The sequence below is a fragment of the Arachis hypogaea genome, chromosome 16, assembly GCF_003086295.3.
Source record: "Arachis hypogaea cultivar Tifrunner chromosome 16, arahy.Tifrunner.gnm2.J5K5, whole genome shotgun sequence".
Lineage (NCBI taxonomy): Eukaryota > Viridiplantae > Streptophyta > Magnoliopsida > Fabales > Fabaceae > Arachis > Arachis hypogaea.
In genome coordinates, this window is record NC_092051.1 from 92,168,995 (window position 1) to 92,192,442 (window position 23,448).

The 23,448-nt window shown below is 38.1% G+C and overlaps 2 non-coding genes across 2 annotated transcripts; one reads left to right on the forward strand and one right to left on the reverse strand.

Moving 5' to 3' along the window:
* Nucleotides 1-6,037: 6,037 nt before the first annotated feature.
* LOC112761680 (small nucleolar RNA R71) lies at nt 6,038-6,145 on the reverse strand. Its single transcript, XR_003182063.1, has one exon. It is a non-coding gene; the product is annotated as a small nucleolar RNA R71 (small nucleolar RNA).
* Nucleotides 6,146-15,238: 9,093 nt separating this feature from the next.
* Nucleotides 15,239-15,346, forward strand: LOC112761390 (small nucleolar RNA R71). The gene has a single exon (XR_003181787.1). It is a non-coding gene; the product is annotated as a small nucleolar RNA R71 (small nucleolar RNA).
* The last annotated feature ends 8,102 nt before the right edge of the window (nt 15,347-23,448 follow it).

Sequence of the window (23,448 nt, forward strand, 5' to 3'; positions counted from 1 at the left end):
CTGTCGGTTCTCGATCATACTGGAATAGGATTTAATACTCCTTTTGCGTCTGTCACTACGCCCATCACTCGCGAGTTTTAAGCTCGTCACAGCCATCCTTTCCCAGATCCTACTCGGAATACCACAGACAAGGTTTAGACTTTCCAGATCTCAGGAATGGCTGTCCATGGATTCTAACTTATACCACGAAGATTCTAATATCTCGGACTTGGTCCCCTGTATTAGATACCTAAGAGATACTCATTCTATCTCATCTTCATGTAGAACAGAAGTGGTTGTCAAGCACGCGTTCATAGGTGAGAATGGTGATGAGCGTCACATAATCATCACATTCATCATGTTCTTGGGTGCGAATGAATATCTTAGAATAGGAATAAGCTTGAATTGAATAGAAAAATAATAGTACTTCGCATTAATTCATGAGGAACAGCAGAGCTCCACACCTTAATCTATGGTGTGTAGAAACTCTACCGTTGAAAATACATAAGTGATAATGGTCCAGGCATGGCCGAATGGCCAGCCCCCATAAAGGTCTAAGATAGCATAAAACTGACCAAAGATGTCTAACACAATAGTAAAAGGTCCTATTTATATCAGACTAGTTACTAGGGTTTACAGAAATGAGTAATTGATGCAGAAATCCACTTCCGGGGCCCACTTGGTGTGTGCTTGGGCTGAACATTGAGCTTTACACGTGTAGAGGCTTCTCTTGGAGTTGAACGCCAGTTTGTAACCTATTTCTGGCATTTAACTCCACTTTGCAACCTGTTTCTGGCGTTTAACTCCAGAATAGGACAGAAAGCTGGCGTTGAATGCCCGTTTGCATCATCTAAAATCGGACAAAGTATGGACTATTATATATTGATGGAAAGCCCTGGATGTCTACTTTTCAATGCAATTGAGAGTGTGCTATTTGGAGTTCTGTAGCTCCAGAAAATCCCCTTTGTGTGTAGGGAGGTCAGAATCCAATAGCATCTGCAGTCCTTCTTCAACCTCTGAATCTGATTTTTGCTCAAGTCCCTCAATTTCAGCCAGAAAATACCTGAAATTACAGAAAAACACACAAACTCATAGTAAAGTCTAGAAATGTGATTTTTATTTAAAAATTAATAAAAATATACTAAAAACTAACTAAATCATACTGAAAACTATGTAAAAAGAATGCCAAAAAGCGTATAAATTATCCGCTCATCACAACACCAAACTTAAATTGTTGCTTGTCCCCAAGCAACTGAAAATCAAATAGGATAAAAAAAAAGAGAATATACTATAAATTCAAAAATATCAATGAAACTTAGCTCCAGTCAGATGAGTGGGACTATTAGCTTTTTGCCTCTTGAATAGTTTTGGCATCTCACTTTATCACTTGAAGTTCATAATGATTGGCATCTATAGGAACTGAGAATTCAGATAGTGTTATTGATTCTCCTAGTTCAGTATGTTGATTCTTGAACACAACTACTTTATGAGTTTTGGCCGTGGCCCTTAGCACTTTGTTTTCCAGTATTACCACCGGATACATAAATGCCACAGACACATAAATAGGTGAACCTTTTTAGATTGTGACTCAGCTTTGCTAAAGTCCCCAATTATAGGTGTCCACGGTTCTTAAGCACACTCTTCTTTTGCTTTGGACCTCGACTTTAACCACTCAGTCTCAAGTTTTCACTTGACACCTTCACGCCACAAGCACATGGTTAGGGACAGCTTGGTGTCAAGTGAAAACTTGAGACTGAGCGGTTAAAGTCAAGGTCCAAAGCAAAAAAAGAGTGTGCTTAAGAACCTGGACACCTTTATTTGGGGACTTTAGCAAAGCTGAGTCACAATATGAAAAGGTTCACCCAGTTATGTGTCTGTGGCATTTATGTATCCGGTGGTAATACTGGAAAACAAAGTGCTTAGGGCCACGGCCAAGACTCATAAAGTAGCTGTGTTCAAGAATCAACATACTGAACTAGGAGAATCAATAACACTATCTGAACTCTGAGTTCCTGTAGATGCCAATCATTCTGAACCTCAATGGATAAAGCGAGATGCCAAAATTATTCAAGAGGCAAAAAGCTACAAGTTCCGCTCATCCGATTGTAGCTAAGTTTCATTGATATTTTGCAATTTATAGTATATTCTCTTCTTTTTATCCTATTTGATTTTCAGTTGCTTGGGGACAAGCAACAATTTAAGTTTGGTGTTGTGATGAGCGGATAATTTATACGCTTTTGGGCATTATTTTTAAATAGTTTTCAGTATAATTTAGTTAGTTTTTAGTATATTTTTAATAGTTTTTAATTAAAATTCACATTTTTGGACTTTACAATAAGTTTGTGTGTTTTTTTGTGATTTCAGGTAATTTCTGGCTGAAATTGAGGGACTTGAGCAAAAATCAGATTCAGAGGTTGAAGAAGGACTGCAGATGCTGTTGGATTCTGACCTCCCTGCACTCAAAGTGAATTTTCTAGAGCTACGGAACTTCAAATGGCGCGCTCTCAATTGCGTTGGAAAGTAGACATCCCGGTCTTTCTAGCAATATATAATAGTCCATACTTTGATTAAGGATAGATGACATAAACTGGCGTTGAACGCCAGTTCCATGCTGCATTCTGGAGTCAAACGCCAGAAACAGGTTGCAAAGTGGAGTTAAACGCCAGAAACAGGTTACAAGCTGGCGTTCAACTCCATGAGAAGCCTCTACACATGTAAAGCTCAATGCTTAGCCCAAGCACACACCAAGTGGGCCCCAGAAGTGGATTTCTGCATCATTTACTCAATTCTGCAAACCCTAGTAACTAGTTTAGTATAAATAGGACTTTTTACTATCTTTGGGATCATCTTTGATCAGTTTTATGCTATCTTAGACTCTTGTGAGGGCTGGCCATTCGGCTATACCTGAACATTTATCACTTATGTATTTTCAACGGTAGAGTTTCTACACACCATAGCTTAAGGTGTGGAGTTCTGCTGTTCCTCAAAGATTAATGCAAAGTACTACTATTTTTCTATTAAATTCAACTTATTCCGCTTCTAAGATATTCATTCGCGCTTCAATATGATGGATGTGATGATCGTGACAGTCATCATCATTCTCGACTTATGAACGCGTTCCTGACAACCACTTCCGTTCTACCTTAGATTGAATGGATATCTCTTGGATATCTAATACAGGGGACCGAGTCTGAGTTATTAGTGTCTTCGTGGTATAAGTTAGAACCCATGGACGGCCATTCTTGAGAATCCAGAAAGTCTAAACCTTGTCTGTGGTATTCCAAGTAGGATTCAGGGATTGAATGACTGTAACGAGCTTCAAACTCGCGAGTGCTGGGCGTAGTGACAGACGCAAAAGGATAGTAAATCCTATTCCAGTATGATCGAGAACCGACAGATGATTAGCCATGCAGTGACAGCGCATTGGACCATTTTCACTGAGAGGACAGGTGGCCATTGACAACGGTGATGCCTAGCATACAGCTTGCCATAAAAAGGAGTAGGAAGGATTGGATGAAGACAACAGGAAAGCAGAGGTTCAGAAGGACGAAAGCATCTCTATACGCTTATCTGAAATTCTCACCAATGAATTACATAAGTACCACTATCCTATTTTATATTTTATTTATCTTTTACTTATCAATTCATAAAATCAGTTGAATTCGCCTAACTGAGATTTACAAGGTGACCATAGCTTGCTTCAAGTTGACAATCTCCGTGGGATCGACCCTTACTCACATAAGGTTTATTACTTGGACGACCCAGTGCACTTGCTGGTTAGTTGTACGAAGTTGTGAAACAGAATTAAGAACATGAACGTGCGTATTGAGTTTTTAGCGCCGTTACCAAGGAAGGAATGATCACGATTTCACACACCAAGTTTTTGGCGCCGTTGCCGGGGATTGTTCGAGTTTGGACAACTGACGGTTCATCATATTGCTCAGATTAGGTAATTTTATTTTAATGTTAAGTCTTTGTTTTTATTCTTTTTATTTTCGAAAACTTTTCAAAACAAAAAATTATTTCTTTTTTTTCGTTTTTCCCAAAATAATTTTCAAAAAAAAACCAAAAAAATTAATAAATTTAATGAAACCAAAAATATTTTATGTTTCTTGTTTAAGTCAAGAGTCAAGTTTTAAGTTTGGTGTCAATTGCATCTTTTTAATTTTCTAAAAAAAAATTTTTTTTTTTCAAAAATTTCATGCATTGCATTCTTCATGATCTTCAAGTTGTTCTTAGCCAGTCTTCTTGGTTGATCTTTATATTTTCTTGTTTTGTGTCTTTTATTGTTTTTCATATGTATTTTTAATTTGTTAGTGTCTAAATAGTGAAAATTTTTAAGTTTGGTGTCTTGCATGTTTTTCTTTTCTCGAAAATTTTCAAAAATAAGTCATGATGTTCATCTTGATCTTTAAAGTGTTCTTGGTGTTCATCTTGACATTCAAAGTATTCTTGCATGCATTGTGTGTTTTGATTCACAATTTTTATGTTATGTGTCAATTTTGTGTTTTTCTCTTTCCTCATTAAAAATTCAAAAAATAAAAAAAAAATAATATCTTTCCCTTTTTCACTCATCAAATTCGAAAATTTGAGTTGACTTTTTCAAAATTTTTTAAAATCTAGTTGTTTTTATGAGTCAACTCAAAATTTCAATTTAAAAATCTTATCTTTTTCAAAATCTTTTTCAAAATCAAATCTTTTTCAATTTTCTTTTCATATTTTTGAATTCCTTTTTAAAATTTTTCAAAATCTTTTTCATTTTTTCGAAAATATTCAAATTAATTTTCAAATTCTTTTTCTTATTTTATTTCTTAATTTTTGAAAATTTTATTAGCATTTAACGTTTTGATTCAAAATTTTTCAAAGTTGTTACTTGCCTATTAAGAAAGGTTCAATCTTTAAAATTTAAAATCATATCTTTTAGTTTCTTGTTAGTCAAGTAATAAACTTTAAGTTTCAAAGTCAAATCTTTTTAATTTCCTCTCTAAATATTTTTCAAATTAAATTTCAATCATATCTTATTCTATTTTAATCACATCTTTTCAAAATCAATTTCAAAATCTTTTCTAACCACTTATCTTTTTAATTTGATTTTTAAATCTTTTTCAATCAATCATATCTTTTTGTTTCAATCATATCTATTTCAAAACTACCTAAGTAACTCTCTCTCTCTAATTTTCCAAAATTCCTTCCCTCTTTTTCAAAATTCCTTTTTAATTAACTAATTGTTTTTAATTTTAATTTTAATTTAATTTCAATTTTAATTTTTGAATTTTAAATTTAATTTTAAAATATTTTTATTTTATTTTGTTTAATTTTCGAATTCCTTTCTCATCTCTAATCTCCTATTTATTTATTCATCTACTAACACTTCTCTTCCACCCAAAATTTGAACCCCATCTCCCTCTCTGAGTTCGAGTTTTTCCTCTTCTCTTTCTTATATTCTTCTCTTCTTCTACTCACATAAAGGAACCTCTCTACTGTGACAAAGAGGATCCCTATTATTTTTTGTTCTCTTCTTTTTCATATGAGTAGGAACAAGGATAAGAACATTCTTGTTGAAGCTGATCCTGAACCTGAAAGGACTCTGAAGAGGAACCTAAGGGAAGCTAAAGCACAACTCTCTGGAGAAAATCTGACAGAAATTTTTGAAAAAGAAGAAGATATGGCCGAAAATAATAACAATGTAAGGAGGATGCTTGGTGACTTCACTGCACCTAATTCCAATTTACATGGAAGAAGCATCTCAATCCCTGCCATTGGAGCAAACAATTTTGAGCTTAAACCTCAATTAGTTTCTTTGATGCAACAGAACTGCAAGTTTTATGGACTTCCATCTGAAGATCCTTTTCAGTTCTTGACTGAATTCTTGCAGATCTGTGATACTATTAAAACCAATGGGGTTGATCCCGAGGTCTACAGGCTTATGCTTTTCCCGTTTGCTGTAAGAGACAGAGCTAGAATTTGGTTGGACTCCCAACCTAAGGATAGCCTGAACTCTTGGGATAAGCTGGTCACGGCTTTCTTAGCCAAGTTCTTTCCTCCTCAAAAGCTTAGTAAGCTTAGAGTGGATGTTCAAACCTTTAGACAGAAAGAAGGAGAATTCCTCTATGAAGCTTGGGAGAGATATAAGCAACTGACGAAAAAGTGTCCTTCTGACATGCTTTCAGAATGGACCATTTTGGATATATTCTATGATGGTCTGTCTGAATTATCAAATATGTCCCTAGACCATTCTGCAGGTGGATCCATTTACCTAAGGAAAATGCCTGCAGAATCTCAAGAACTCATTGACATGGTTGCTAATAACCAGTTTATGTACACTTCTGAGAGGAATCCTGTAAGTAATGCGACGCCTCAGAAGAACGGAGTTCTTGAAATTGATACTCTGAATGCCATAGTGGCTTAGAACAAAATATTGACTCAGCAAGTCAATATGATTTCTCAGAGTCTGAATGGAATGCAGGCTGCATCCAACAGTACTCAAGAGGCATCTTCTGAAGAAGAAGCTTATGATCCTGAGAACCCTGCAAAAGCAGAGGTGAATTACATGGGTGAACCCTATGGAAACACCTATAATCCCTCATGGAGAAATTATCCAAATCTCTCATGGAAGGATCAACAAAAGCCTCAATAAAGCTTTAATAATGGTGGAAGAAACAGGTTTAGCAATAGCAAGCCTTTTCCATCATCCACTCAGCAAAAGACAGAGAGTTCTGAGAAGAATCCATCTAGCTTGGCAAATATAGTCTCTGATCTATCTAAGGCCACCTAAAGTTTCATGAATGAAACAAGGTCCTCCATTAGAAATTTGGAGGCCCAAGTGGGCCAGCTGAGTAAAAGGGTCATTGAAACGCCTCCTAGTACTCTCCCAAGCAATATAGAAGAAAATCCAAAAGGAGAGTGCAAGGCCATTGATTTAGCCATCATGGCTGAACCTACAAGGGAGGGAGAGGACGTGAACCCCAGTGAGGAAGACCTCCTGGGACGTCCAGTGATCAATAAGGAGTTTTTCTCTGAGGAACCAAAGGACTCTGAGGCTCATCTGGAGACCATAGAGATTCCATTAAACCTCCTTATGCCATTCATGAGCTCTAATGAATATTCTTCTTCGGAAGAGAATGAAGATATTACTGAAGAGCAAGTTGCTAAGTACCTTGGTGCAATCATGAAGCTGAATGCCAAATTATTTGGTAATGAGACTTGGGAAGATGAACCTCCCTTGCTCATCAACGAACTAAGTGATCTGGATCAACTGAGATTGCCTCAGAAGAAACAGGATCCTGGATAGTTCTTAATACCTTGTATCATAGGCACCATAACCTTTGAGAAGGCTCTATGTGACCTTGGGTCATGGATAAACCTCATGCCCCTCTCTGTAATGGAGAAACTGGGAATCTTTGAAGTGCAAGCTGCCAGAATCTCATTGGAGATGGCAGACAACTCTAGAAAATAGGCTTATGGACAAGAAGAGGACGTGCTAGTTAAGGTTAAAGGCCTTCACATCCCTGCTGATTTCATAATCCTAGACACTGGGAAGGATGAAGATGAATCCATCATCCTTGGAAGACCTTTCCTAGCTACAGCAAGAGCTGTGATTGATGTGGACAGAGGAGAATTGATCCTTCAACTGAATGAGGATAATCTTGTGTTTAAAACTCAAGGATCTCCTTCTGTAACCATGGAGAGGAAGCATGAAAAGCTTCTCTCATTGTACAGTCAACCAAAGCCGCCAAAGTCAAACTCTAAGTTTGGTGTTGAACCTCCACAACCAAACTCTAAGTTTGGTGTTGGAAGGTCCCAACCTTGCTCTGATTATCTGTGAAGCTCCATGAGAGCTCACGGTCAAGCTATTGACATTAAAGAAGCGCTTGTTGGGAGGCAACCCAATGTTATTTAATCACTTTTATTTTATTTTCTCTTTGTTATTTCATGTTTTATTAGGTTGATGATCATGTGGAGTCACAAAAACTACAAAAAAAAATCGAAAACAGAATGAAAAACAGCATTGAAAATAGCACACCCTGGAGGAAGGGCTTTCTGGCGTTTAAACGCCAGTAAGGAGCATCTGGCTGGCGTTTAACGCCAGAACAGAACATGAAACTGGCGTTAAACGCCAGAAACAAGCAGCAGTCTGGCGTTTAAACGCCAGGATTGCACCCAGAGGAAAGCTGGCGTTAAATGCCAGAAACAAGCATCAGACTGGCGTTTAACGCCAGAAACATGCACCATACTGGCGTTCAATGCCAGAAACATGCTATAGACTGGCGTTGAACGCCCAAAACAAGCAAGGAAGTGGCGTTTAATGCCAGAAACATGCTGCAGTTTGGCGTTAAACGCCAGGATTGCATATATGAGGCGTTTTACACGTCTAAAAGGTGCAGGGATGAGAAATCCTCAAACACCTCAGTATCTGTGGACCCCACAGGATTCCCTCAGGATCTGTGGACCCAACAGGATCCCCACCTACTTCTTCTCTCCTCTTCACACCTTTCCATAACTCTCTTCCCCAAATACCCCTCACCAATCAACTCAATCACTCTTTCCCATCACCTCTTCACCAATCACATCCATCTTCTCTTCCCCAAAAACCCCACCTACCTTTAAATTCAAAATAATTTCCCTCCCAAACCCAACCCTAAATGGCAGAACCCTAAACCCCCCCACTCCTATATAAACCCCTCATTCCTTCTTCATTTTCACAGAACAAAACCCTCTCTTCTTCACCTTGGCCGAAACCATCTCTCTCTCCCTCTCCTCCATTTTTTTTCTTCTTCTATTTCTTTCTTTCTTCTTTTGCTCGGGGACGAGCAACCATTTTAAGTTTGGTGTGGTAAAAGCATAGCTTTTTGTTTTTCCATAACCATTCATGGCACCTAAGGCCAGAGAAACCTCTAGAAAAAGGAAAGGGAAGGCAATTGCTTCCACCTCTGAGTCATGGAAGATGGAGAGATTCATCTCTAAGGTCCATCAAGACCACTTCTATGAAGTTGTGGCCAAGAAGAAAGTGATCCCTGAGGTTCCTTTCAAACTTAAAAAGAATGAGTATCCAGAGATCCGACTTGAGATTCAAAGAAGAGGTTGGGAAGTTCTCACCAACCCCATTCAACAAGTTGAGATCCTAATGGTTCAAGAGTTCTATGCAAACGCATGGATCACAAGGAACCATGATCAAAGTGTGAACCCAAATCCAAAGCATTGGCTTACTATGGTCGGTGAAAATACTTAGATTTCAGTCCGGAAAATGTAAGGCTGGCGTTCAACTTGCCAATGATGGAAGAGAACGCACGCCCCTACACAAGAAGGGTCAAATTTGATCAAAGATTGGACCAAGTCCTTATGGACATATGTGTGGAAGGAGCTCAATGGAAAATTGACTCAAGAGGCAAGCCGGTTCAATTAAGAAGGCATGACCTCAAACCAGTGGCTAGGGGATGGCTAGAGTTCATTCAACGCTCAATCATTCCCACTAGTAACCGGTCTGAAGTTACTATAGACCGGGCCATCATGATCCATAGTATCATGATTGGAGAGGAGGTAGAGGTTCATGAGATTATACCTCAAGAACTTTACAAGGTAGCTAACAAGTCCTCTACTTGGGCAAGGTTAGCCTTTCCACACCACATATGCCACCTCTGCAATTCAGCTGGAATTGACATAGAGGGAGATATCCTCATTGAAAAGGATAAGCCCATCACTAAGAAAAGGATGGAGCAAATAAGAGATCATGGACCGCAACATGAGCATGGGGAAATTCCTCACCATGAAATCCCTGAGATGCCTCAGGGGATGCACTTTCCTCCATAGAATTATTGGGAACAAATCAACACTTCCCTAGGACAATTAAGTTCCAATATGGGACAACTAAGGGTGGAGCACCAAGAGCACTCCATTATCCTCCATGAAATTAGAGAAGATCAAAGAGCTATGAGGGAGGAGTAAGAAAGACAAGGAAGATACATAGAGGAGCTCAAGAGCACCATTGGTTCTTCAAGAAGAGGAAGACGCCACCCTCACTAAGGTGGACTCATTCCTTAATCTCCTTGTTTATTTATTTTCCTATTTTTTGATTTTTGAGCTTTATGTTTATTTATAATTGTGTCTTATTACATGATCATTAGTGTCTAAGTGTCTATACCTTAAAGTTATGAATATGAATCCATCACTTCTCTTGAATGAAAAATGTTTTAATTACAAAAGAACAAGAAGTACATGGTTTCGAATTTATCCTTGAAACTAGTTTAATTATTTTGATGTGGTGACAATACTTTTTATTTTCTGAATGTATGCTTGAACAGTGCATATGTCTTTTGAAGTTGATGTTTATGAATGTTAAATATGTTGGCTCTTGAAGAATAAGGAAAAAGGAGACATGTTATTTGATAATCTGAAAAATCATAAAAATGATTCTTGAAGCAAGAAAAAGCAGTGAATACAAAAGCTTGCAAAAAAAATGGCAAAAAAAAAAAATAGAAAGAAAAAGAAAAAGCAAGCAAAAAAAGCCAAAAGCTCTTTAAACCAAAAGGCAAGAGCAAAAAGCCAATAGCCCTTAAAATCAAAAGGCAAGGGTAATAAAAAAAAAGGGGGATCCAAGGCTTTGAGCATCAGTAGATAGGAGGGTCTAAAGGAATAAAATCCTGGCCTAAGCGGCTAAACCAAGCTGACCCTAACCATGTGCTTGTGGCGTGAAGGTGTCAAGTGAAAACTTGAGACTGAGCGGTTAAAGTCAAGGTCCAAAGCAAAAAAAGAGTGTGCTTAAGAACCCTGGACACCTCTAATTGGTACTTTAGCAAAGCTGAGTCACAATCTGAAAAGGTTCACCCAGTTATGTGTCTGTGGCATTTATGTATCCAGTGGTAATTCTGGAAAACAAAGTGCTTAGGGCCACGGCCAAGACTCATAAAGTAGCTGTGTTCAAGAATCAACATACTGAACTAGGAGAATCAATAACAATATCTGAACTCTGAGTTCCTATAGATGCCAATCATTCTGAACCTCAATGGATAAAGCGAGATGCCAAAACTATTCAAGAGGCAAAAAGCTACAAGTCCCTCTCATCCGATTGTAGCTAAGTTTCATTGATATTTTGGAATTTATAGTATATTCTCTTCTTTTTATCCTATTTTATTTTCAGTTGCTTGGGGACAAGCAACAATTTAAGTTTGGTGTTGTGATGAGCGGATAATTTATACGCTTTTTGGCATTGTTTTTACATAGTTTTCAGTATAATTTAGTTAGTTTTTTGTATATTTTTATTAGTTTTTAATTAAAACCCACATTTCTGGATTTTACTATGAGTTTGTGTGTTTTTCTGTGATTTCAGGTAATTTCTGGCTGAAATTGAGGGACTTGAGCAAAAATCAGATTCAGAGGTTGAAGAAGGACTGCAGATGCTGTTGGATTCTGACCTCCCTGCACTCAAAGTGGATTTTCTGGAGCTACAGAACTCTAAATGGCGCGCTCTCAATTGCGTTGGAAATTAGACCTCCAGGGCTTTCCAGAAATATATAATAGTCCATACTTTGATTAAGGATAAATGACGTAAACTGGCATTGAACGCCAGTTCCATGCTGCATTCTGGAGTCAAAAGCCAGAAACAGGTTGCAAAGTGGAGTTAAACGCCAGAAACAGGTTACAAACTGGCATTCAACTCCAAGAAAGACCTCTACACGTGTAAAGCTCAATGCTTTGCCCAAGCACACACCAAGTAGGCCCCAAAAGTGGATTTCTGCATCATTTACTCAATTCTGCAAACCCTAGTAACTAGTTTAGTATAAATAGGACTTTTTACTATCTTTGGGATCATCTTTGATTAGTTTTATGCTATCTTAGACTCTTGTGAGGCCTGGCCATTCGGCCATGCCTGAACATTTATCACTTATGTTTTTTCAACGATAGAGTTTCTACACACCATAGCTTAAGGTGTGGAGCTCTGCTGTTCCTCAAATATTAATGCAAAGTACTACTATTTTTTTATTCAATTCAACTTATTCCGCTTCTAAGATATTCATTCGCACTTCAATATGATGGATGTGATGATCATGACAGTCATCATCATTCTCGACTTATGAACGCGTGCCTGACAACCACTTCCGTTCTACCTTAGATTGAATGGATATCTCTTGGATATCTAATACAGGGGACCGAGTCTGAGTTATTAGTGTCTTCGTGGTATAAGTTAGAACCCATGGACGGCCATTCTTGAGAATTTGGAAAGTCTAAACCTTGTCTATGGTATTCTGAGTAGGATTCAGGGATTAAATGACTGTGACGAGCTTCAAACTCGCGAGTGCTGGGCGTAGTGACAGACGTAAAAGGATAGTAAATCCTATTCCAGTATGATCAAGAACCGACAGATGATTAACCATGCAGTGACAGCGCATTGGACCATTTTCACTGAGAGGACAGGTGGCCATTGACAATGGTGATGCCTAACATACAACTTGCCATGGAAAGGAGTAGGAAGGATTGGATGAAGACAGCAGGAAAGCAGAGGTTCAGAAGGACGAAAGCATCTCTATACGCTTATCTGAAATTCTCACCAATGAATTACATAAGCACCACTATCCCTTTTTATATTTTATTTATCTTTTACTTATCAATTCATAAAATCAGTTGAATCCGCCTGACTGAGATTTACAAGGTGACCATAGCTTGCTTCAAGCCGACAATCTCTGTGGGATCGACCCTTACTCACGTAAGGTTTATTACTTGGACGACCCAGTGCACTTGCTGGTTAGTTGTACGAAGTTGTGAAATAGAATTAAGAACATGAACGTGCGTATTGAGTTTTTAGCGCCGTTACCAAGGAAGGAATGATCACGATTTCGCACACCACTCGTCCCCGAGCAAACGTAGAGAAGAGGGAGTAGAAGAAGAAGAAGATAGATGAGATGGAGAGGGGTGAGTGGTTCGGCCAAGGGGGGTTTTAGGTGGTTATGAAGTGTGAAAAGGAAGGAGTGATGGTTTGAATTTGAGTGGGTGGGTGTAGGTGGGTTGTATGATGGTTTTGGAGGAGTAATGGAGGTGATTGGTGGAGGTTATTTTGGGGAAGAGTGTTATGAGAAGGTGTGAAGAGGAGAGACGAAGAGGTGTGGTAGGTGGAAATCCTGTGGGGTCCACAGATCCAGTGGGGTCAAGGACTTAGCATCCCTACTCCAATTAGGCATGTAAAACTCCCTTGCTGTGCAATCCTGGCGTTTAACACCAGACTGCTGCTTGTTTCTGGCATTAAATGCCCAAATGTAGCCTGTTTCTGGTGTTTAACACCAGGTAGATGCTTGTTTCTGGCGTTAAATGCCTGCTTGGTGCTTGTTTCTGGCGTTAAACGCCAGATAGATGCTTGTTTCTGGCGTTTAAACGCCAGAATGCTCCTTCTCCAGGGTGTGCTATTTTTCATTTTGTTTTTTATTTTTCAGTAGTTTTTGTGACTCCACGTGATCATCAACCTAATAAAACACGAAATAACAAAAAGAAAATAAAATAGATATGATTAAATAACATTGGGTTGCCTCCCAACAAGCACTTCTTTAATGTCAATAGCCTGACAGTAAGCTCTCATGGAGCATCACAGATAATCAGAGCAAGGTTGGAACCTCCCAACACCAAACTTAGAGTTTGAATGTGGGGGTTCAACACCAAACATAGAGTTTGGTTGTGGCCTCCCAACACCAAACTTAGAGTTTGACTGTGGGGGCTTTGGTTGACTCTGCAATGAGAGAAGCTTTTCATGCTTCCTCTCCATGGTTACAGAAGGAGAACCTTGAGTCTTAAACACAAGGTAGTCCTCATTCAGTTGAAGGACCAACTCTCCTCTGTCCACATCAATCACAGCTTTTGTTGTGGCCAGGAAGGGTCTTCCAAGGATGATGGATTCATCCTCATCCTTCCCAGTGTCTAGGATTATGAAATCAGCAAGGATGTAAAGGCCTTCAACCTTTACTAGCACGTCCTCTACTAGTCCATAAGCCTCTTTTCTTGAGTTGTCTGCCATCTCTAATGAGATTCTGGCAGCTTGCACCTCAAAGATCCCAAGTTTCTCCTTTACAGAGAGTGGCATTAAGTTTATTCCTGACCCCAGGTCACACAGAGCCTTCTCAAAGGTCACGGTGCCTATGTTACAGGGTATTAAGAATTTACCAGGATCCTGTTTCTTTTGAGGTAGAGTTTGCTGAACCAAGGCATTTAGTTCCTTGATGAGCAATGGAGGTTCATCCTCCCAAGTCTCATTACCAAATAATTTGGCATTCCGCTTCATGATTGCTCCTAAATATTGAGCAACTTGCTCTTCAGCAATGTCTTCATCTTCTTCAGAAGATGAATAGTCATCAGAGCTCATGAATGGTATAAGGAGGTTTAATGGAATCTCTATGGTCTCTAGATGAGCCTCAGATTCCTTTGGTTTCTCAAAGGGAAACTCCTTATTGGTCACTAAACGTTCCAGGAGGTCTTCCTCACTAGGATTCACGTCCCCCTCCTCCCTTGTAGGTTTGTCCATGATGGTCAAATCAATGGCCTTGCACTTTCTCTTTGGATTTTCTTCTGTATTGCTTGGGAAAGTACAAGGAGGAGTTTCAGTGACTCGCTTACTCAGCTGGCTCACTTGTGCCTCCAAATTTCTGATGGAGGACCTTGTTTCATTCATGAAACTTACAGTGGCCTTAGATAGATCAGAGACTATATTTGCTAATCTAGATGGATTCTGCTCAGAATTCTCTGTCTGTTGCTGAGTGGATGATGGAAAAGGTTTGCTATTGCTAAACCTATTTCTTCCACCATTATTAAAGCCTTGTTGAGGCTTTTGTTGATCCTTCCATGAGAAATTTGGATGATTTCTCTATGAGGGATTATAGGTATTTCCATAGAGTTCCCCCATGCAATTCACCTCTGCTATTGCAGGATTCTCAGGATCATAAGCTTCTTCTTCAGAAGATGCCTCTTTAGTACTGTTGGATGTAGCTTGCAATCCATTCAGACTCTGAGAAATCATATTGACTTGCTGAGTCAATATTTTTTTCTGAGCCAATATGGCATTCAAAGCATCAATTTCAAGAACTCCCTTCCTCTAAGGCGTCCCATTACTCACAGGATTCCTTTCAGGAGTGTACATGAACTGGTTATTTGCAACCATGTCAATGAGTTCCTGCGCTTCTGCAGGCATTTTCTTTAGGTGAATGGATCCACCTGCAGAATGGTCCAATGACATCTTTGATAATTCAGACAGACCATCATAGAATATATCCAGGATGGTCCATTCTGAAAGCATGTCAGAAAGACACTTCTTGGTCAGTTCCTTGTATCTCTCCCAAGCTTCATAGAGGGATTCACCTTCTTTCTGTTTGTAGGTTTGAAAATCCACTCTAAGCTTGCTAAGCTTTTGAGGAGGAAATAACTTGGCTAACAAAGCCGTGACCAGCTTATCCCAAGAGTTCAGGCTATCTTTAGGTTGAGAGTCCAACCATATTCTAGCTCTATCTCTTACAGCAAACGGGAAAAGCATAAGCCTGTAGACCTCAGAGTCAACCCCATTGGTCTTAAAAGTATCACAGATTTGTAAGAATTCAGTTAAGAACTGAAAAGGATCTTCTGATGGAAGTCCATGAAACTTGCAATTCTGTTGCATCAGAGAAACTAATTGAGGCTTTAGCTCAAAATTATTTGCTCCAATGGCAGGGATTGAGATGCTTCTTCCATGTAAATTGTATTTTGGTGCAGTAAAGTCACCAAGCATCTTCCTTGTATTGTTATTATTTTCGGCCATGTCTCCTTCTTTTTCGAAAATTTCTGTCAGATTTTCTCCAAAGAGTTGTTCTTTAGCTTCCCTTAGCTTCCTCTTTAGAGTCCTTTCAAGTTCAGGATCAGCTTCAACAAGAATGTCCTTATCCTTGTTCCTGCTCATATGAAAAAGAAGAGAACAGAAAAGAAAATATGGAATCCTCTATGTCATAGTATAGAGATTCCTTATGTAAGTAGAAGAAGAGAAGAATAGAATAGAGAAGAGAGAAGATGAAGAATTCGAATTTCAAATTAAAATAAAAGGAAAATATTTTTGTTTTTATTAAGTTAATTAATTATAATTCGAAAATATAAAAAGAAATAAAATAAAATTTGAATTTTAAAATAATTAGTTAATTAAAAGAAATTTTGAAAAGGTGGGGAAGACTTTTCGAAAATTAGAGAGGGAAAATTAGTTAGGTGATTTTGAAAAAGATAAGAATCAAACAAAAAGATAGGATTAATTTGAAAAAGATTTGAAATTCAATTTTGAAAAGATAAGAGGTTAGAAAAGATTTTGAAATTGATTTTGAAAAAGATGTGATTGACACTGAAAAATATATGATTGAAAATCATTTTGAAAAAGATTTGAATTAGAAATTAAAAAGATTTGATTTTGAAAATTAAAGTTGGTTACTTGACTAACAAGAAACAAAAAGATATGATTTTAAAATTTAAAGATTGAACCTTTCTTACTAGGCAAGTAACAAACTTAAAATTTTTGAATCAATCACATTAATTGTTAGTAGAGGTTTTGAAATTATGAAACAAAATAAGAAAAAGATTTTGAAAATAAATTTGAAATTTTCGAAAATCATAAAATAAAAATGAAAAAGATTTGATTTTTTTAGAAAAGATTTAAAAAAGATAGAATTTTTAAATAGAAAATTTGACTTGACTCCTAAGAAACAACTAAATTTTAAAAAGTTTTGAAAAAATCATCTCAAATTTTCGTGAAAAAGGGAAAGATATTTTTTTGATTTTTTGAATTTTTAATGATGAGAAAGAAAAATACTAAATTGAAACAAAACATAAAAATTATGAATCAAAACAACTACTACATGCAAGAACACTTTGAATGTCAAGATGAACACCAAGAACACTTTGAAGATCAAGATGAACATCAAGACTTATTTTTGAAAATTTTTAAGAAAAGAAAAATATGCAAGACACCAAACTTAGAAATTTTCAAACTTTAGACACTATTAATTCAAAAATGCATATGGAAAACAAGAAAAGACACAAAACAAGAAATTTTAAAGATCAAACAAGAGGACTTGCCAAGAACAACTTGAAGATCATGAAGAACACCATGCATAAGTTTTCGAAAATTTTTAGGGAAAAGTTAAAACATGAAATTGACATCAAACTTAAAATTTGACACTGGTCTCAAACAAGAAACACAAAATTTTTGGTTTTTATGATTTTATAAATTTTGTTGTATTTTTTTTCGAAAATTATTTTGGGAAGAACGAAAAAGAAGAATTTTTTTTTGTATTTTTTGAAAATAAGAAATAAAAAGCTTAAAAATAAAATAGAATTACCTAATCTGAGCAACAAGATGAACCGTCAGTTGTCCAAACTCGAACAATCCCGGCAACGACGCAAAAAACTTGGTGCACGAAATTGTGATCATCAACAATGGCGCCAAAGACTTGGTGCTCTCAAACGTGAATCACACTTTGTCACAACTTCGCACAACTAACCAGCAAGTGCACTGGGTCGTCCAAGTAATAAACCTTACGTGAGTAAAGGTCGATCCCACGGAGATTGTCGGCCTAAAGCAAGCTATGGTCACCTTGTAAATATCAGTCAGGCGAATTCAAATGGTTTTAGAGATTTGATAATTAAAAGATAAATAAAACGTAAAATAAAGATAGAGATACTTATGTAATTCATTGGTGAGAATTTCAGATAAGCGTATAGAGATGCTTTTGTTCCTCCTGAACCTCTACTTTCCTACTGTCTTCATCCAATCCTTCATACTCCTTTCCATGGCAAGCTTTATGTTGGGCATCACTATTGTCAATGGCTACATCCCGTCCTCTCAGTGAAAATGGTCCAATGCGCTGTCACTGCATGGCTAATCATCTGTCGGTTCTCGATCATACTGGAATAGGATTCAATACTCCTTTTGCGTCTGTCACTACGCCCAGCACTCTCGAGTTTTAAGCTCGTTACAGCCATCCCTTCCCAGATCCTACTCGGAATACCACAGACAAGGTTTAGACTTTCCGGATCTCAAGAATGGCCGTCCATGGATTCTAACTTATACCACGAAGATTCTAATATCTCAGACTCGGTCCCCTATATTAGATACCTAAGAGATACTCATTCTATCTCATCTTCATGTAGAACGGAAGTGGTTGTCAGGAACGTGTTCATAGGTGAGAATGGTGATGAGCGTCACATAATCATCACATTCATCATGTTCTTGGGTGCGAATGAATATCTTAGAATAGGAATAAGCTTGAATTGAATAGAAAAACGATAGTACTTTGCATTAATTCATGAGGAACAGCAGAGCTCCACACCTTAATCTATGGTGTGTAGAAACTCTACCGTTGAAAACACATAAGTGATAATGGTCCAGGCATGGCCGAATGGCGAGCCCCCATAAAGGTCTAAGATAGCATAAAACTGATCAAAGATGTCTAATACAATAGTAAACGGTCCTATTTATATCAGACTAGTTACTAGGGTTTACAGAAATGAGTAATTGATGCAGAAATCCACTTCCGGGGCCCACTTGGTGTGTGCTTGGCCTGAGCATTGAGCTTTACACGTGTAGAGGCTTCTCTTGGAGTTGAACGCCAGTTTGCAACCTGTTTCTGGCGTTTAACTCCACTTTGCAACCTGTTTCTGGCGTTTAACTCCAGAATAGGGCAGGAAGCTGGCGTTGAACGCCAGTTTGTGTCATCTAAACTCGGAAAAAGTATAGACTATTATATATTGCTGGAAAGTCCTGGATGTCTACTTTCCAAGGCAATTGAGAGCGCACCATTTGGAGTTATGTAGCTCCAGAAAATCCACTTTGTGTGCAGGGAGGTCAGAATCGAACAGCATCTGCAGTCCTTCTTTAACCTCTGAATCTGATTTTTGCTCATGTCCCTCAATTTCAGCCAGAAAATACCTGAAATCACAGAAAAACACACAAACTCATAGGAAAATCTAGAAATGTGATTTTTATTTAAAAACTAATAAAAATATACAAAAACTAACGAAATCATACTGAAAACTATATAAAAACAATGCCAAAAAGCGTATAAATTATCCGCTCATCAGCGCTACAAGGAAACTCGACAAGCAAGGCCAGCGCTCGAATCAAAGGAGCGCTATGTTAACTCTTTCAACGTTTTCGTGGACCATTTAAAGAAAAACAAGGTGCGACACTCCTAAAATGGGGTAGCCAAGGTTCGAAAGGGGAACCATGCACACAAAGGAGCGCTACGTTCAAAGGTTCTCACGGAGCGCTACTACAAGGAAATTGCTAGCAAAAGGAAGCCAACAAGGTTCGAAGAGGGAACCATGGAAGCAAGGGGCACTACATTGGAAATTTCCAACTGAGCGCTATGTATTGGCACAAAGTGAAACATGCTTGGCTCGAAGGGAGGCACACTAAGCAAGGGAGCGCTACGTTACCCTTCCTCACTGAGCGCTCCACTGGAGCTAGAACCCATGGACCATTTTCAATAAAATGCCATCTTGGATCCATTCTTCACCAATTTTTTTTTTTGGTGACTAACTTCTTCACCAATTTGAAAAGCCTACTCCAAGTCCTGAAAACAAAAAAAAAAAATATAAAGTGTATAAATAGGAGTTAATTTGATTTGTAAACGAAACTTTTTGCTCAATTAAATCTTTTTACTTTTGGACCTGGAGCTCCATTTTTTTTAGTTTTCAGTTTGATTTGAATTGTTCTGACTTTGGGATTTGGGAATTGGGATCTGAGTTTCTCTTTCTGCATTTTCATTTCTTGTGCAACTTCTGCTATCTGTTCTTGGAATTTGAATTGAGATTGAAGAGCTTCATTGATTCTAAGTTTGAGAATCATCTTTTTGCCTCTCTTCTCAATTGTTCTAAGGATTGGATCTGAGTTTAGTTTTCTGTTTTCATTTTCTTCTTCTGCAACTTCTACTTTTCTGTTTTAGGAATTGGAGAATTGGATCTATGTTTCATTTATTTTCTTCTTTTTTTTATTTCTTTTGTAATTACTTTTCTACTGGATCAAGAGAGCAAGTGAGATCTAGATCTACTTTCTAATCTCTTTGTTCTTCTTCGATCTTCAATTTCTCTTTAAAAATTTCATAATTGAATCACGTTTTCTTGCTGTTTGTTTCTCCAAGCAATTTTCCTTTTTGTTTTGCTACTGAACTGAACTCCTTCATCTAATAGCTTTCTGATTTGCTTTAATTTACATTTTCTTGTTGAATTCTAAATCTCAGCACCCAGCTCCCTTTTACTCTTCAAGCAATTTACATCTCTCAGCAATTTAGATTCAGCAAATTTACCTTTCTTGCACTTTAAGTTTCAGCTATTTACTTTTCTTGCAATTTAAGTTTCAGTTTGTTTACTTTCTTGCACTCTAAGTTTCGTGTAATTCACTCTTTTTGGACCTTTAGATTCAGTCAATTTACTTTCTGCACTCTATTTCTCTGCTCAATTTACATTCTGCACTTCTATTCACTAGCAATTTAGCTTTTGTCAATCAAAATCACTCAATTCATCAAACATTTGCTTAACTAAATTCATCACCTAACTAAAATTGCTCAATCCATCAATCCCTGTGGGATCTACCTCACTCTTGTGAGTAATCCCAATGAGTTTTTGTGTGGAATCGCATTTCCACCCATCAACCATCTTGTAGTTCATCTTCACTATTGTTGTCATCTTCCTACTATTCTACCCCTTCCCCTACCAACTTAGAGTGTTTGCTCATCCTCAAGCAACAATTAGAATGGTGGTGATGGAGTCTAAGATGGATCATGAGTGTCTTACACAAGAGAATGTTAGCAGTACATGTGTTTACGCAAGCAAAATTAAAAATAACAATGAAGGCACAGGAAACAGAAACATTTTGATTGCAAAAATAAGAGGGTGTGCATGATACATTGCATAAAAGATAAGTGGCACACCAAACTTAGTGTTACACTTTCATTTGGAATTGATGCAAGCATCCGGTAAAGATTGGGAACAAATTTTGTTGCATAGTGGTATGCGGAATCGTGATTACACTTTAATTATGTAAAGTTCATTGCTCTTTCTTTCCCTGGAAATGGCGCCAAAAACATGATGCCAAAACCACGGTTCACAACTCCGTGTAACTGACCAGCAAGTGCACTGGGTCGTCCAAGTAATACCTTACGTGAGTAAGGGTCGAATCCCACGGAGATTGTTGGTATGAAGCAAGCTATGGTCACCTTGCAAATCTCAGTTAGGCGGATATAAATTGATAATGGTGTTTTCGAAAATAATAATTAATGGAATACAGATAGAAATACTTATGTAATTCATTGGTGAGAATTTCAGATAAGCGAATGGAGATGCTTTCGTTCCTCTGAACCTCTGCTTTCCTGCTATCTTCATCCAATCAGTCTTACTCCTTTCCATGGCTGGCTTTATGTGATACATCACCACTGTCAATGGCTACTTTCGGTCATCTCTCGGGAAAATGATCCAATGCCCTGTCACGGCACGGCTAATCATCTGGAGGCATCACCCTTGTCAATGGCTTCATCTTATCCTCTCAGTGAAAATGGTCAACGCACCCTGTCACGGCACGGCTATTCATCTGTCGGTTCTCGATCATGCTGGAATAGGATTTACTATCCTTTTGCGTCTGTCACTAACGCCCTGCAATCACGAGTTAGGAGCTCGTCACAGTCATTCATTCATTGAATCCTACTCGGAATACCACAGACAAGGTTTAGACTTTCCGGATTCTCTTGAATGACGCCATCATTCTAGCTTACACCACGAAGATTCTGGTTAGGAGATCTAAGAGATACTCATTCAGTCGAAGGTAGAACGAAATGGTTGTCAGGCACGCGTTCATAGGGAATGATGAGGATTGTCACGTTCATCACATTCATATTGAAGTACAAATGAATATCTTAGAAGCGAAATAAGATGAATTGAATAGAAAACAGTAGTACTTTGCATTAATCTTTGAGGAACAGCAGAGCTCCACACCTTAATCTATGGAGTGTAGAAACTCTACCGTTGAAAATACATAAGTGAATGGTCCAGGCATGGCCGAATGGCCAGCCCCTCTGATCTAAGAACCAGGCGTCCAAAGATGGTCAAAAAGACTAGTAAAAGGTCCTATTTATAATAAACTAGCTACTAGGGTTTACAGAAGTAAGTAATTGATGCATAAATCCACTTCCGGGGCCCACTTGGTGTGTTCTTGGGCTGAGCTTTGAGTGTTGCACGTGTAGAGGTCCTCCTTGGAGTTGAACGCCAGCTTTTGTGCCAGTTTGGGCGTTCAACTCTGGTTTTGGCTCCTTTTCTGGCGCTGGACGCCAGATTTGGGCAGAAAGCTGGCGTTGAACGCCAGTTTACGTAGTCTATTCTTGGCCAAAGTATGAACTATTATATATTTCTGGAAAGCCCTGGATGTCTACTTTCCAACGCAATTGGAAGCGCGCCATTTCGAGTTCTGTAGCTCCAGAAAATCCACTTTGAGTGCAGGGAGGTCAGAATCCAACAGCATCAGCAGTCCTTCTTCAACCTCTGAATCTGATTTCTGCTCAAGTCCCTCAATTTCAGCCAGAAAATACCTGAAATCACAAAAAACACACAAAATCATAGTAAAGTCCAGAAATGTGAATTTAACATAAAAACTAATGAAAACATCCCTAAAAGTAACTAGATCCTACTAAAAACATACTAAAAACAATGTCAAAAAGCGTATAAATTATCCGCTCATCACAACACCAAACTTAAATTGTTGCTTGTCCCCAGGCAACTGAAAATCAAATAGGATAAAAAGAAGAGAATATACTATAAATTCCAAACTATCAATGAAACATAGCTTCAATCATATGAGCGGGACTTATAGCTTTTTGCCTCTTGAATAGTTTTGGCATCTCACTCTATCCATTGAGGTTCAGAATGATTGGCATCTATAGGAAATCAGAGTTCAGATAGTGTTATTGACTCTCCTAGTTCAGTATGATGATTCTTGAACACAGCTATTTTATGAGTCTTGGCTGTGGCCCTAAGCACTTTGTTTTCCAGTATTACCACCGGATACATAAATGCCACAGACACATAATTAGGTGAACCTTTTCAGATTGTGACTCAGCTTTGCTAAAGTCCCCAATTAGAGGTGTCCAGGGTTCTTAAGCACACTCTTTTTTTGCTTTGGACCTTGACTTTAACCGCTCAGTCTCAAGTTTTCACTTGACACCTACACGCCACAAGCACATGGTTAGGGACAGCTTGGTTTAGCCGCTTAGACCAGGATTTTATTCCTTTAGACCCTCCTATCCACTGATGCTCAAAGCCTTGGGATCCTTTTTATTTGCCCTTGCCTTTTGGTTTTAAGGGTTATTGGCTTTTTGCTCTTGCCTCTTGGTTTTAAGAGCTTTGGCTTTTTCTGCTTGCTTTTTCTTTTTTTTTCTATATTTTTTTTTGCCTTTTTTTTCTGCAAGCTTTGTTCTTTGCTGCTTTTTCTTGCTTCAAGAATCA